This window comes from Aedes aegypti, chromosome 3 (assembly GCF_002204515.2).
Source record: "Aedes aegypti strain LVP_AGWG chromosome 3, AaegL5.0 Primary Assembly, whole genome shotgun sequence".
NCBI lineage: Eukaryota > Metazoa > Arthropoda > Insecta > Diptera > Culicidae > Aedes > Aedes aegypti.
The window spans coordinates 141,045,362-141,055,489 of record NC_035109.1 but is presented as its reverse complement, the minus strand read 5'-3'; the positions used below and the strand labels follow the sequence as shown (position 1 = coordinate 141,055,489).

The 10,128-nt window shown below is 36.0% G+C and overlaps 1 long non-coding RNA gene across 1 annotated transcript; it reads left to right on the top strand.

Annotated features, from left to right (window-relative positions):
- Positions 1-8,313: 8,313 nt before the first annotated feature.
- On the top strand, positions 8,314-9,815 carry LOC110678292. Its single transcript, XR_002501486.1, has 3 exons — positions 8,314-8,871; positions 8,937-9,221; positions 9,280-9,815. It is a non-coding gene; the product is annotated as an uncharacterized LOC110678292 (long non-coding RNA).
- The last annotated feature ends 313 nt before the right edge of the window (positions 9,816-10,128 follow it).

Here is a 10,128-nt window from a genome sequence, read left to right as displayed (position 1 = left end):
GCATTAACGTGTCAGTGTCTTTTTTTTAAACTCATGATTGAAGTAATGACATTCAAACTCAATTTAAGGAACAAAACTCAGTTAGCTCTGCAAACCTTAAAATTTAATTTCCCTAAAATTTCTTGTTTTTTTTACAGACAATGACAATAATCTTTTGACTTTTCTGTGAGGAAACTACAACATCGTTACCTCCGATGACCTGATTCGATAAGACCAAGAAAGCATTATAATGATATCTTTCAAAATATTACCCCTCACATATTCTGGAACGCATTCGACCTAATTCATTTGTGGTGCGTACCTAATTGATGCGATGATTCCGCACGATGTTCATACGAAAATGGAAATAAAATTTCCTTCGCCATCCATCAAATGCGCACCGCAGGACCATCATACGTGCAGCGATGTTTCCCCCTTTCTCCAAAGACTTTACATTGTTAGTGTCTCGGTATGTAATTATCCTGTTCTGCTGTGCTTTTTCCTTTTCAGCGTGTCATAATCACTGTTCACATTTGTGAATATGTTGTTCGAAAATCGTCACGTGGTTACGCTGCCTGTGGCTTCCCAATACTGAGCGGAGGACACCTGTGTGAAATCCTGTTGAGCCGCGTTCAATTATTTCAGCAAACAGGTTTACCTTATTACCATGCGCGTCGTAAGCATAAATTTGTGTGTCAATAGCCTCTTGAGTGATGCAATTTGAAGTAAAAGGGGTAAAAATGCAAGTTGCGTATCTGTTGAGGGAATCTTGTTGTAAATACAGGTTGTAACTGAAGAAGCATAACGGAGATATAAATTGGTACCTTATCATTAAAAAAAACTTTTTTTGACATTACAACCCCTATGAATCAGAGCCTATTTTCAGCGGAGCACTTACACTTACAATTTGTGAAAGATCTTTATTTGTCATCTCATTACGAACTCTTGGAAATCCAGCTCAAAAAGATATTGTAACGTATTGAAAATCAAAGAAGCTAATTGAATGATAGCTAGAAGCTTCGACAGGATTTTGTTCGGTTTTAAACTTCTTACTGAAGTTTTATCGGCTCTACCAGCTTTGAGACAGCTAAAACGACTTTTGCTTCTACTTCCCTGATGTTTCGGCGTATATTTCGCCTTCTTCAAGGGTTAAGAGGCTGCGTTTTGTTGTGTGTATGAGTGCCTTGTCCGACTTGCGACCGTTATTTAAGTTTTTGCAGTTCTTTTAAAAATATCAAATTTCTTAGTTTTTTGCTAGAACATATTTTATTTTCCGTGTAACTAACGGAAAAAATATTTCCTTTCCACCAGGCTTTTCTTTTGTCAGGTTACTAGTAGAAAAAAATGTACATTTTTTTTAATTCGACCATTTTGAAGGTTAGTGTCGCGACCGCCGTCTGATGAGTCCATTTTGTGCCTTGTTACTGATACTGATGTTGTTGTTGCCACGATCCGTTCAGTTCCGAGTCCGCCAACTGAATGACCCGACTTCGGATTGGGGCCACTATTTATAGGAGACAGCTGCAGCGAGTCAACTCTTTTAACCTCGCTACAGTCTGTCTGCTACTAGCCACTCGCCTTGCTGCTGCTGATGATGTTGTTGTTGTCACGACCCGTTCCGTTCCGAGTCCGCCAACTGAATGACCCGACTTCGGATTGATATCATGATACGAACTGCCCGAATGTGTTGCTCGACCGCAAATTTTGCAGCAACCCTGCAGGTTTTGACAGAAATGCCATCCTGAATGTTTCTTTGAATTCCGGAACAGAGCGACGAGGAAACTGAAAATACGATCGCTGGAAGTTCTGATGGAGCTGACGAATAAAAAATTACATTGCCCAAGTGAGCTGAATATGGAAGGGTAAAAAACAATATTCAATATTTTGGCATGCACGGATGTATTTTTTATAGATACAGTGAATGGTGAAAAATTACAGAGAAAGGAAGTTTTGCAGAGGTTCACTCGAGGCAATTTTGCTGAGGTCCTGCTGCTAATTCTGAACCAATGGTTGTCATTTCGGAAATTCCTTTAGAGATTTCTGAGTGAAGATCCAGAAAATCGTCAAGCATCACTTCTGATAATTTCACGGAGGTTCCAAAAAAATTCCTGTTTAGATTATTCAATAAATTTCAAGGTTGATTTTGATTATAAAGAGCCGGATCCTATTCTTGGTACTTACTCAGTTAATTCTTCCAGCAATTCATTTAGGTATTTAGTCTAGTATTACTCCTAAAAGATTCCTCTGGAAATCAGCCAGAAACTTTCCAAACAATCCCCGGAAAATTGGTGTAGAGAATCCTCAAGAAGTTGTTCTGGAGTTTTTCGGGGATTTTTCCTGGAATTCCCTGTTAATTTCAGGGATTGTCATAGACTTTCAGGAATTTTTCCAGAATTTTAACGGGAATTCCTTCAGATACCCTTTTGGTAATTCCTATGAAATTTCTTCTGGAATCCTCTTCAGGAATTAAACATTTTTTGGTAATTCCTAGTCAATTTTCCCAGAAAATGCTTCGGAAATTTATTAAATAATTTTCTCTACATAATCCTCCAACAATTCACACTGAAATTCACCGCGGAAGATTTTCTTCGGAATTTCCTTTCATTTTTTTCCTCATTTCCTTTGGAATTTCCTTCGAAATTTTCTTCTGTTTTTCCTTTGGAATTTCCTTCTGGGATTTCCTCTGAAATTTACTTTGGAATTTACTTTTAAATTGCTTCGAAAACTCGTTTGCAATTTCGTTCGGAATTTTCTTTTAGATTTGTTTCGTAAATTCTTTAAATATTTTTTTTCTTCTGGAGTTTCTTTCAAAATTTCCTTCGGAATTTTCTTTCGAAATTAACATAGGAATTTCCTTTGAAACTCAGTTCGAAAGTTCGTTTGAAATTTCGTTCGGAATTATCTTTGGAATTTCGTTCGATTTTTTTTTTTTAATTTCTATTGAGGATTTCTCTAAGAATAACCTTCAGAATATCTAGGAATTACCTTCGGAATTTTCTTTAGAATTCCCTTTAAAATTTTCTTTTGGAATTTCTTAAGAAATTCCTTTAGAATTTCCATTGAAATTTCCTTAGAAATTTCCTCTAAGTTTTTTTTTTTCGGGATGTGCTTTGGAATTCCTTTCAGAATTTCCCTTGAAATTTCCTTTGGATTTCCTTCTAGAATTTCATCCGGAATTTTCTCTTGTTTTTTTTTTTGAAATTGCTTCAAAATTTGTTTTTTTTTTAATTTCGTTCGGATTTATCTTTAGAATTTCCTTCGGAATTTCCTTTGAGGATTTCTTTTAGAATTATCTTCGAAAATTCCTTTGGAGTTTCCTTTGCAATTCCCGCCGAATTTTTTTTTAAGACACGGACACCGTCTTCAGCCATTTAGCTGCACAGACTGTAAACTTACCACTAGACAACGGACAAGCATGGTACAACCGTGAAACATTCCTGACGAAAAGTTTCAATGACTGAAGCGAGAATCGAACCCGCACCCCATGCCACGATGCGATTAAATGCCTGACGACACTAACCGCACGGCCACGAGGTCCACAAAAAAAAAATCCTTCGAAATTCCTTTCAGAATTCCTTCCAAATTTCCTTTAAAATTCGCCCTTCAAAATTTTCTCGGAATTTCCATTAAAATTTCCTAAGGAATTTTCCTCGGAATTTCCTTTAGAATTTCGATTTAAAGTTCCTTTGGAATTTCCATTGAAATTTTCTTCGGAATTCCCTGAACTTTTTCCGGTTTTCCTTGAAATTTCCTTCTGAATTTCCTTTGGAGTTTTATTCTGGTAATTCCTTCGGAATTTCCTTTGAAATTAACAAAGGAATTTCCTTCGAAATTGACATAGAAATTTCCTTTGAAATTTCGTAAGGAATTTGGAATTTTCTTTGGAATTTCCTACGGATTTTCCTTCGGAATTTTCTTTGATTTTCCTTCAAGGATTTCTTTTAGAATTTCCTTTGGAATTTCTTAGAATTGACTACAAAAAATCCTCAGAATTTTCCGGAACTTCGTTTGGGAATTCTTCGGAATTTTCTTTGAAATTTCTATCGGTTGTTCCTCCAGAGAGTTCATTAAGGAAGTTTCTTCAAATTCAGGAATTTTTCCACAATTCCTTTAGAATTTATTCGGGATATCCACTCATTGCATTCTACCTGAATTTTTCTCCACAAATTTGTCTGGGTGTTCGAAGAAAATGCTTAGGATTTCCTCCAGATATTTATTCATTGGCTCTTCCGTAATTTTCTTATGAATTACTCTAGGGATTCCTGTCAACTTTCCTTCAGAAATCCCTCTTCCATTCTTTAAGGAATATTTTAATTTTAATGTGAATTCTAAAGGAAGCTCCAAAGAAATGCGAAGAAAATTCCAAAGAAAATTCCGATGGAAATCGCGAAGGAAGATACAAAGGACATTCCGAAGAATATTCCAAGAGAAACTTCTACGAAAATTTCAAAGGAAATGCCGAAAAAAAATCACATGTAAATTCCGATGGAAACGCCAAAGCAAATTCCGAAGAAAATTCCATAAGAAGAAATTCCGAATGGAATTCCAAATGAAATCCTGAAATTTATTCCACAGGGAATTCCGAACGAATGTCTAAAGGAAAATCCGAAATAAATTCCACAGGGAACTCTGAAGAAAATTACAAAGGAAGTCACAGTTCGAAAGAACTTTACGTAGTGCGCCAACTTTCTGGAGGAATTTCCTTTAAGAGCTTTTGGAGAAATCTCATGGACACACTACCAAAAGAAACTGCTGCAGAAACTACACGGAAGAACTTCCGAAGGAACTTCCTGATGGAACCACCAATACGAGCTTCCAGATGTTAGTGGAGAATTTTAGAAAAAAAAACTTCCTAGAGGAACTTCTGGAGCTGTAAGATTTTGGCAAAGAACAAGGCATTATAATAACGCTTCTATATGTTTCCTGGACCTCATTGGAGGTTGTGAAAGGGGGTCATAAAAGAATTAGGAAGAGTTTGAAATAGGAATGATGAATAGAGATTTTAGGGATATTTATTAAATTTTATCATTAGTCACAAAAACCGGATTTTTCAAAAAAAAAAAATCTCAACAGAGAAACCTCCAATCAATCACGGCTTTAAAAGAATTATTTTCGACAATTCGTTGCTCTAAATTCCCCCAACAAACCCAAACCAAAGAAAAAACCACTCATGCATCTAATGGTCCGGGAAGAATGACATGCGGTGACAATCTGATAATTGAAGGGCAACTGCAGACAACCGAACCTTTGATATACGATCCCCAAACTCATCATTATTCTATGGCTGATTGAAGTGGAAAGCAGATACTACAGAAAGTGAACCGTAGTAAAATAGTTAAATATCCATGCAATAACGACGAGGGGGAGTTTAACAGTGCGTATGTTTGTTTCCGAACAATTTGAGTGTTTGTATAATTTCCTCCGGGTCATTGAGTAATAAATATTTTGCCCCTTTGAGAACTCTATCTCGTAGCACTTTCTTCCGCGATTGATATGCAGCTTTCTCCACGCAGAACAGATTCAGTTGATTTGATGTGGGTCGAAAGCGGGAAAAGTTGTACAAACAAATCAAAATAACGAAACAGAGGGCGGAAAGGACAGTAAAAGGTTGCTCACACAGGATCGGCGATGCAACCGAAGGAAATTGGAATATTTACAACATCGATAAATTTTCCCTCGACGGTTTTATTTTTCATTCATTCAGAGCGGCCGAAGAAGAAGTGTCGGACCGAGCAGAGAGGATGAGATGGCATATTTTTGAGGTTTCTTATTGTGACAAAAATTGGAATTCGGCGAGCCTAAGGGAAGGCACTTAAAGCTGTTTGTATATTCCGTGCAAATATCGAGTAAGAAAGAGCAATAAACTAATAAATCTTGGATTCAAGATGTTTCAACGAGCTGGCGGCAGACAAAAAGAATAACTCTAGAGAGAGCAATGCGGTGCGTGAGTAAAAACGATAGGTGTTTCTTAAGCGCACCTGCAATAAACTAATCGAATTTTGAATTTTAACACCTTGTTTTACGGTTTGAGAGACATTGGAAAGCATGGACATTTTTTCGGTTATTTTTATATAAATCTCAATTAGAGGTTAATTTATACTCATCCTGGGTTAGACATAAGGATATTGATTTGAACTATGTGCAATAGAAGGTGGCTCTCCTGCCTCGGGTAACACACTTGCAACATGCCCTCCTCCTTTTTCTTCTTGGTATTACGTCTTTGCTGGGACAAAGCCTCTTCTAGGGGATCCTATGAGAAATTACAAGGGAAAATCCCCGGGGGGAAATCCTCGGAGGAATTCTTGGGAATAATCTTCTTCTTCTTCATGGCATTAACGTCCTCACTGGGACAGAGCCTGCTTCCCAGCTTGATGTTCTTATAAGCACTTCCACAGTTATCGACTGAGAGCAGTCTTTGCCGAAGTAGCCATTTTCGCATTCGTATATCGTGTGACAGGTACGATGATTAGCGTTGGGCAAATTTGATCAGAACATCAATGTTAGTGAATCGATTCAAATTCGAATTGAAAATCATTTCAATCAAAGTTTTTAAATCGATTCGATTTTCAACCTAATAAGAAAATTTACCAAAAAAAAAACAAGCTCTCAAAATAAGACCAAATATACCATATGTATTTAATTTTTTTATTTCTTTATTAGTATCAGAGTTGCTCGCTGTCACAATCAACGCTCAAAATTTGCTGATTGGTACAGGCCGACTGCGATACAATTTGAAGCAATCTTTATCACATCAACATCATGCTGTCTACTCCAACTAGAAGTATTAACCTCAGAATGCTATTGTCGCTACTGTTCGTATTACCAACATCTAGTTTGCCACGCGCTGACAGCTTGAGTACCGTAAAATCGGGTGTAATTGATCAGAAGGGTGAAATTGATCATCGTATCACACGATTTTATTTATTCGTAATGGAGCACAAATATCCATGTAAGCTGCAGTAAATGAACGTTGCTTGTCGTAACTATTGTCGAATTGTGTGTTGTGAAGTTTTTTTTTGCGTTAAAGAATGTGTATTACTATGAAAATAACGTAAAATTTCAAAATCATGCACGATGCAGTATTGACAAACACCTATGAACTTCTATTTATAAGCAAGGATTTGTACATGGTATAAACCTGAAAGTTTGTGAGGATGCTTGAGATATATCCCTTAACCAGATTTCATCACCAAAACTCGTACCAATTAGCTCATATGGTTGAAATAATTGAATTTCTGTTAGATATCATTGAATTCCTTAGGAAATTGCATACATTTAGGCGTTTTGGCGTAATTCTTGAAATTTAAATATTCGTTATTTATATAAATATTGCATTGTTAAGAATTTTACAAGCATATTCGGATTCAGGGAGCTCAAATTTATCATATAGAGTTGTTTTGGAAACTAACAATAATGGCATTGACCAGTGATCAATTTCACCCCGAAATGAGATTCTCTGATTTTTTATTTTAGAGGAATTTGTTAACACTAAAATGACATTTGTTTGAAAATTTCGGTACATGTCGATGAGGCTCACCTTCGTTCTTGTTTTCCTGCATTTAGTTGTTTGGCATTGTTAACATTATAGAAAACAGACTAGAAAAACCGTGAAAAATGATCAATTTCACCCGAAATTACGGTACCGGTCCTTAAAGTGTCAAATAAATTTTAAAATCATCCACGATAACATGGCATCGAACAAACAATGAAATGGCACAGTTAAAGGTGATAATAAACTAATTCAGTTTTGTGAGAACAGCGCCATTAGCGTTCTACTACTAATATTTCTATTCTACTCCATCACTAGTGCATTGATGGCAATAGACTATGGATATCATTAATGGATTAACTTTAGTCTCAAATTAAGCAAATAAAATGGAAATTTATCAGTACGATATTTATGACAGTATTGCACATAGGCGGCATCCACAAATTACGTAACGCTCTAGGGGGAGGGGGCTCAAGTGTTACGACTCATACAAAAATTTGAATTTTTCATACAAAAAGCGTTACGGAGGGGCGGGGAGGGGGTCAAAAATTTCTAATTTTAGCGTTACGTAATAAATGGACGCTGCCATACATTAAAACTATGTTTTTTTTTTTTTTTTATAGTAGGGTACAAAAAAGCTTCAAAAACCACCCGCATAGCAAAATACAATTCGCCTCATTCTCCAAACATTAAACATCTTTTACCCCTTATTGTTAGTGTATCACAAATTGTATCTTTTCTGTTGAACAACATAGTACCTTTTTTTTTTTTTACTGTTATAAGCTATTTAAGTAATGCATGGCAAATGGTAACATGCATTTTACTATATGGAACCAAAATTTGACAATTTGACAAACTGTAGAATGCATTAGTATTTGTTAGCGATAATCATTATACACACTTCAAAAAAATAACACTGACTATGTATGATCCCAAAAATATCATTCTGCTTTTTACTCACAGCTCGATTAATTTGTTATGGGCATTTTTGTATTATTCCATAAAAAGATCCTCATGTATCGATCTAAAATGAAACCAGTTTTGATCATTTATCAATAAATGAAAAATTGGCACAGTCCTTACTAAAAACATTTTAACGTGTACGTCTTCGCGATTGCTGTGCTGATGTCAACAAATCAAAACAAGAAAAATGTTAAATCGCCTCAGATCTAAACGAAAAGATCAGAAAAATTACAAATTGTAAAGTGTCCAGTCTGATCCGCGGGTGGATAGTAGGCATGTAGTAGGCTATAAAACTAATCGAAGTGACCGCAAATACCTAAGGCTGCTACTTGGCTATGCATTGAGGAGCAGCAAGGGAAAAAGATGTTCCGGATCATCGGAAAGCAGGCACCCAAAGTGCCACTTGTAATGGAACCGTTTTCACTCTACCGTATACTAAGGTAAGAACCCCCTTTCTCTAATTTGAATTACTTATAACGATTTGTCTCATTTTTTTTTTAAATAGCGCCGTGTGAAGATAATCTTCGAGAACGTCCCAATGCTGCCGAACCGCTCGGAAACAGAAGTAACAATCTCAGTACCGGTAATGCTACGAACATAATGTTCCGTCCAAAGCACTAGCATTATTTAGAGTCTAAAATGGCACTGGCAGTTGGTTACGGTGATTACTAGGCCACGAACACCTTGGCTATGCATAGAGGAGCAGCAGTCCAAGTTTCGGACCATCGAAAAGCAGGTGCCCAAAGTGCCACTTGTTATGGAAATCGTCTTCCCTCTACCGTATACTAAGGTAAGATATTTTTTTACTAATTTGAATTACCTAATCCTACAATTCTCTCATGTTTCAGCCTGAACTTCAGCCCACATTAAAGAAACAAGCGCTGTGTGACGTTATCCATCCCCGTGAACGTCCTTATGTATCCTCCTCAGCGCTCGGAAAGTGACAACCCACTGCTACTACGGATGAATGTATATTTCTGCGCTGTTAATTATTCGAGTATTTTAAAACATATAAGAATTTAACTATAAAACAAATATGTGTACACATCCGTAGGTGATAATACAAGTAAAGTTCATTATATTTTAAACAAAATGCAAATAGATAACAATAATTAAAATAAACTTATTAATTAATTAATTTATTTCAAATAAGCAAATGAAACAAGTGATACGTGTGGTAAAAATTAGCATCAGAATTCAGTCCTTAAGTGTAGATATTAAATTTAATTTGTTTCATTATTGCATGAGCAACTGAATTGGATGTTTTAGTTGAAATAAGATTTGTCCACACGCATTAATTTGTTTCTTTGTTTCTCATTAAATGTACTAAGTCGTCAAATATTCTCTTATGGGTCAACAACAACAGCACAGTATGGTAGAAGGATAAATTACCATTACACACCATAAATCAATAATTACACATACATTATTTGCTTTTATTCTACCTTAATAGTTCAACCGTTCTTGAACTGTTCGCGTTACAGTATATTCAGCAAAATATGGATAGTATTTTAACTATTTAACAAGTTGTGAACGAAAAATTTTGTTCGGAAAAATCGTCGTTTTTAAATGGTTACATAACTTAACCGCCCATTCCCCACATTGTGATTTGTCCAATTACCATTTATCAAACTGTAAAACCCGTTCGTGGTACGGTACACTTATTGTTATTTTGGATGCCATTGGGAATCATTCAA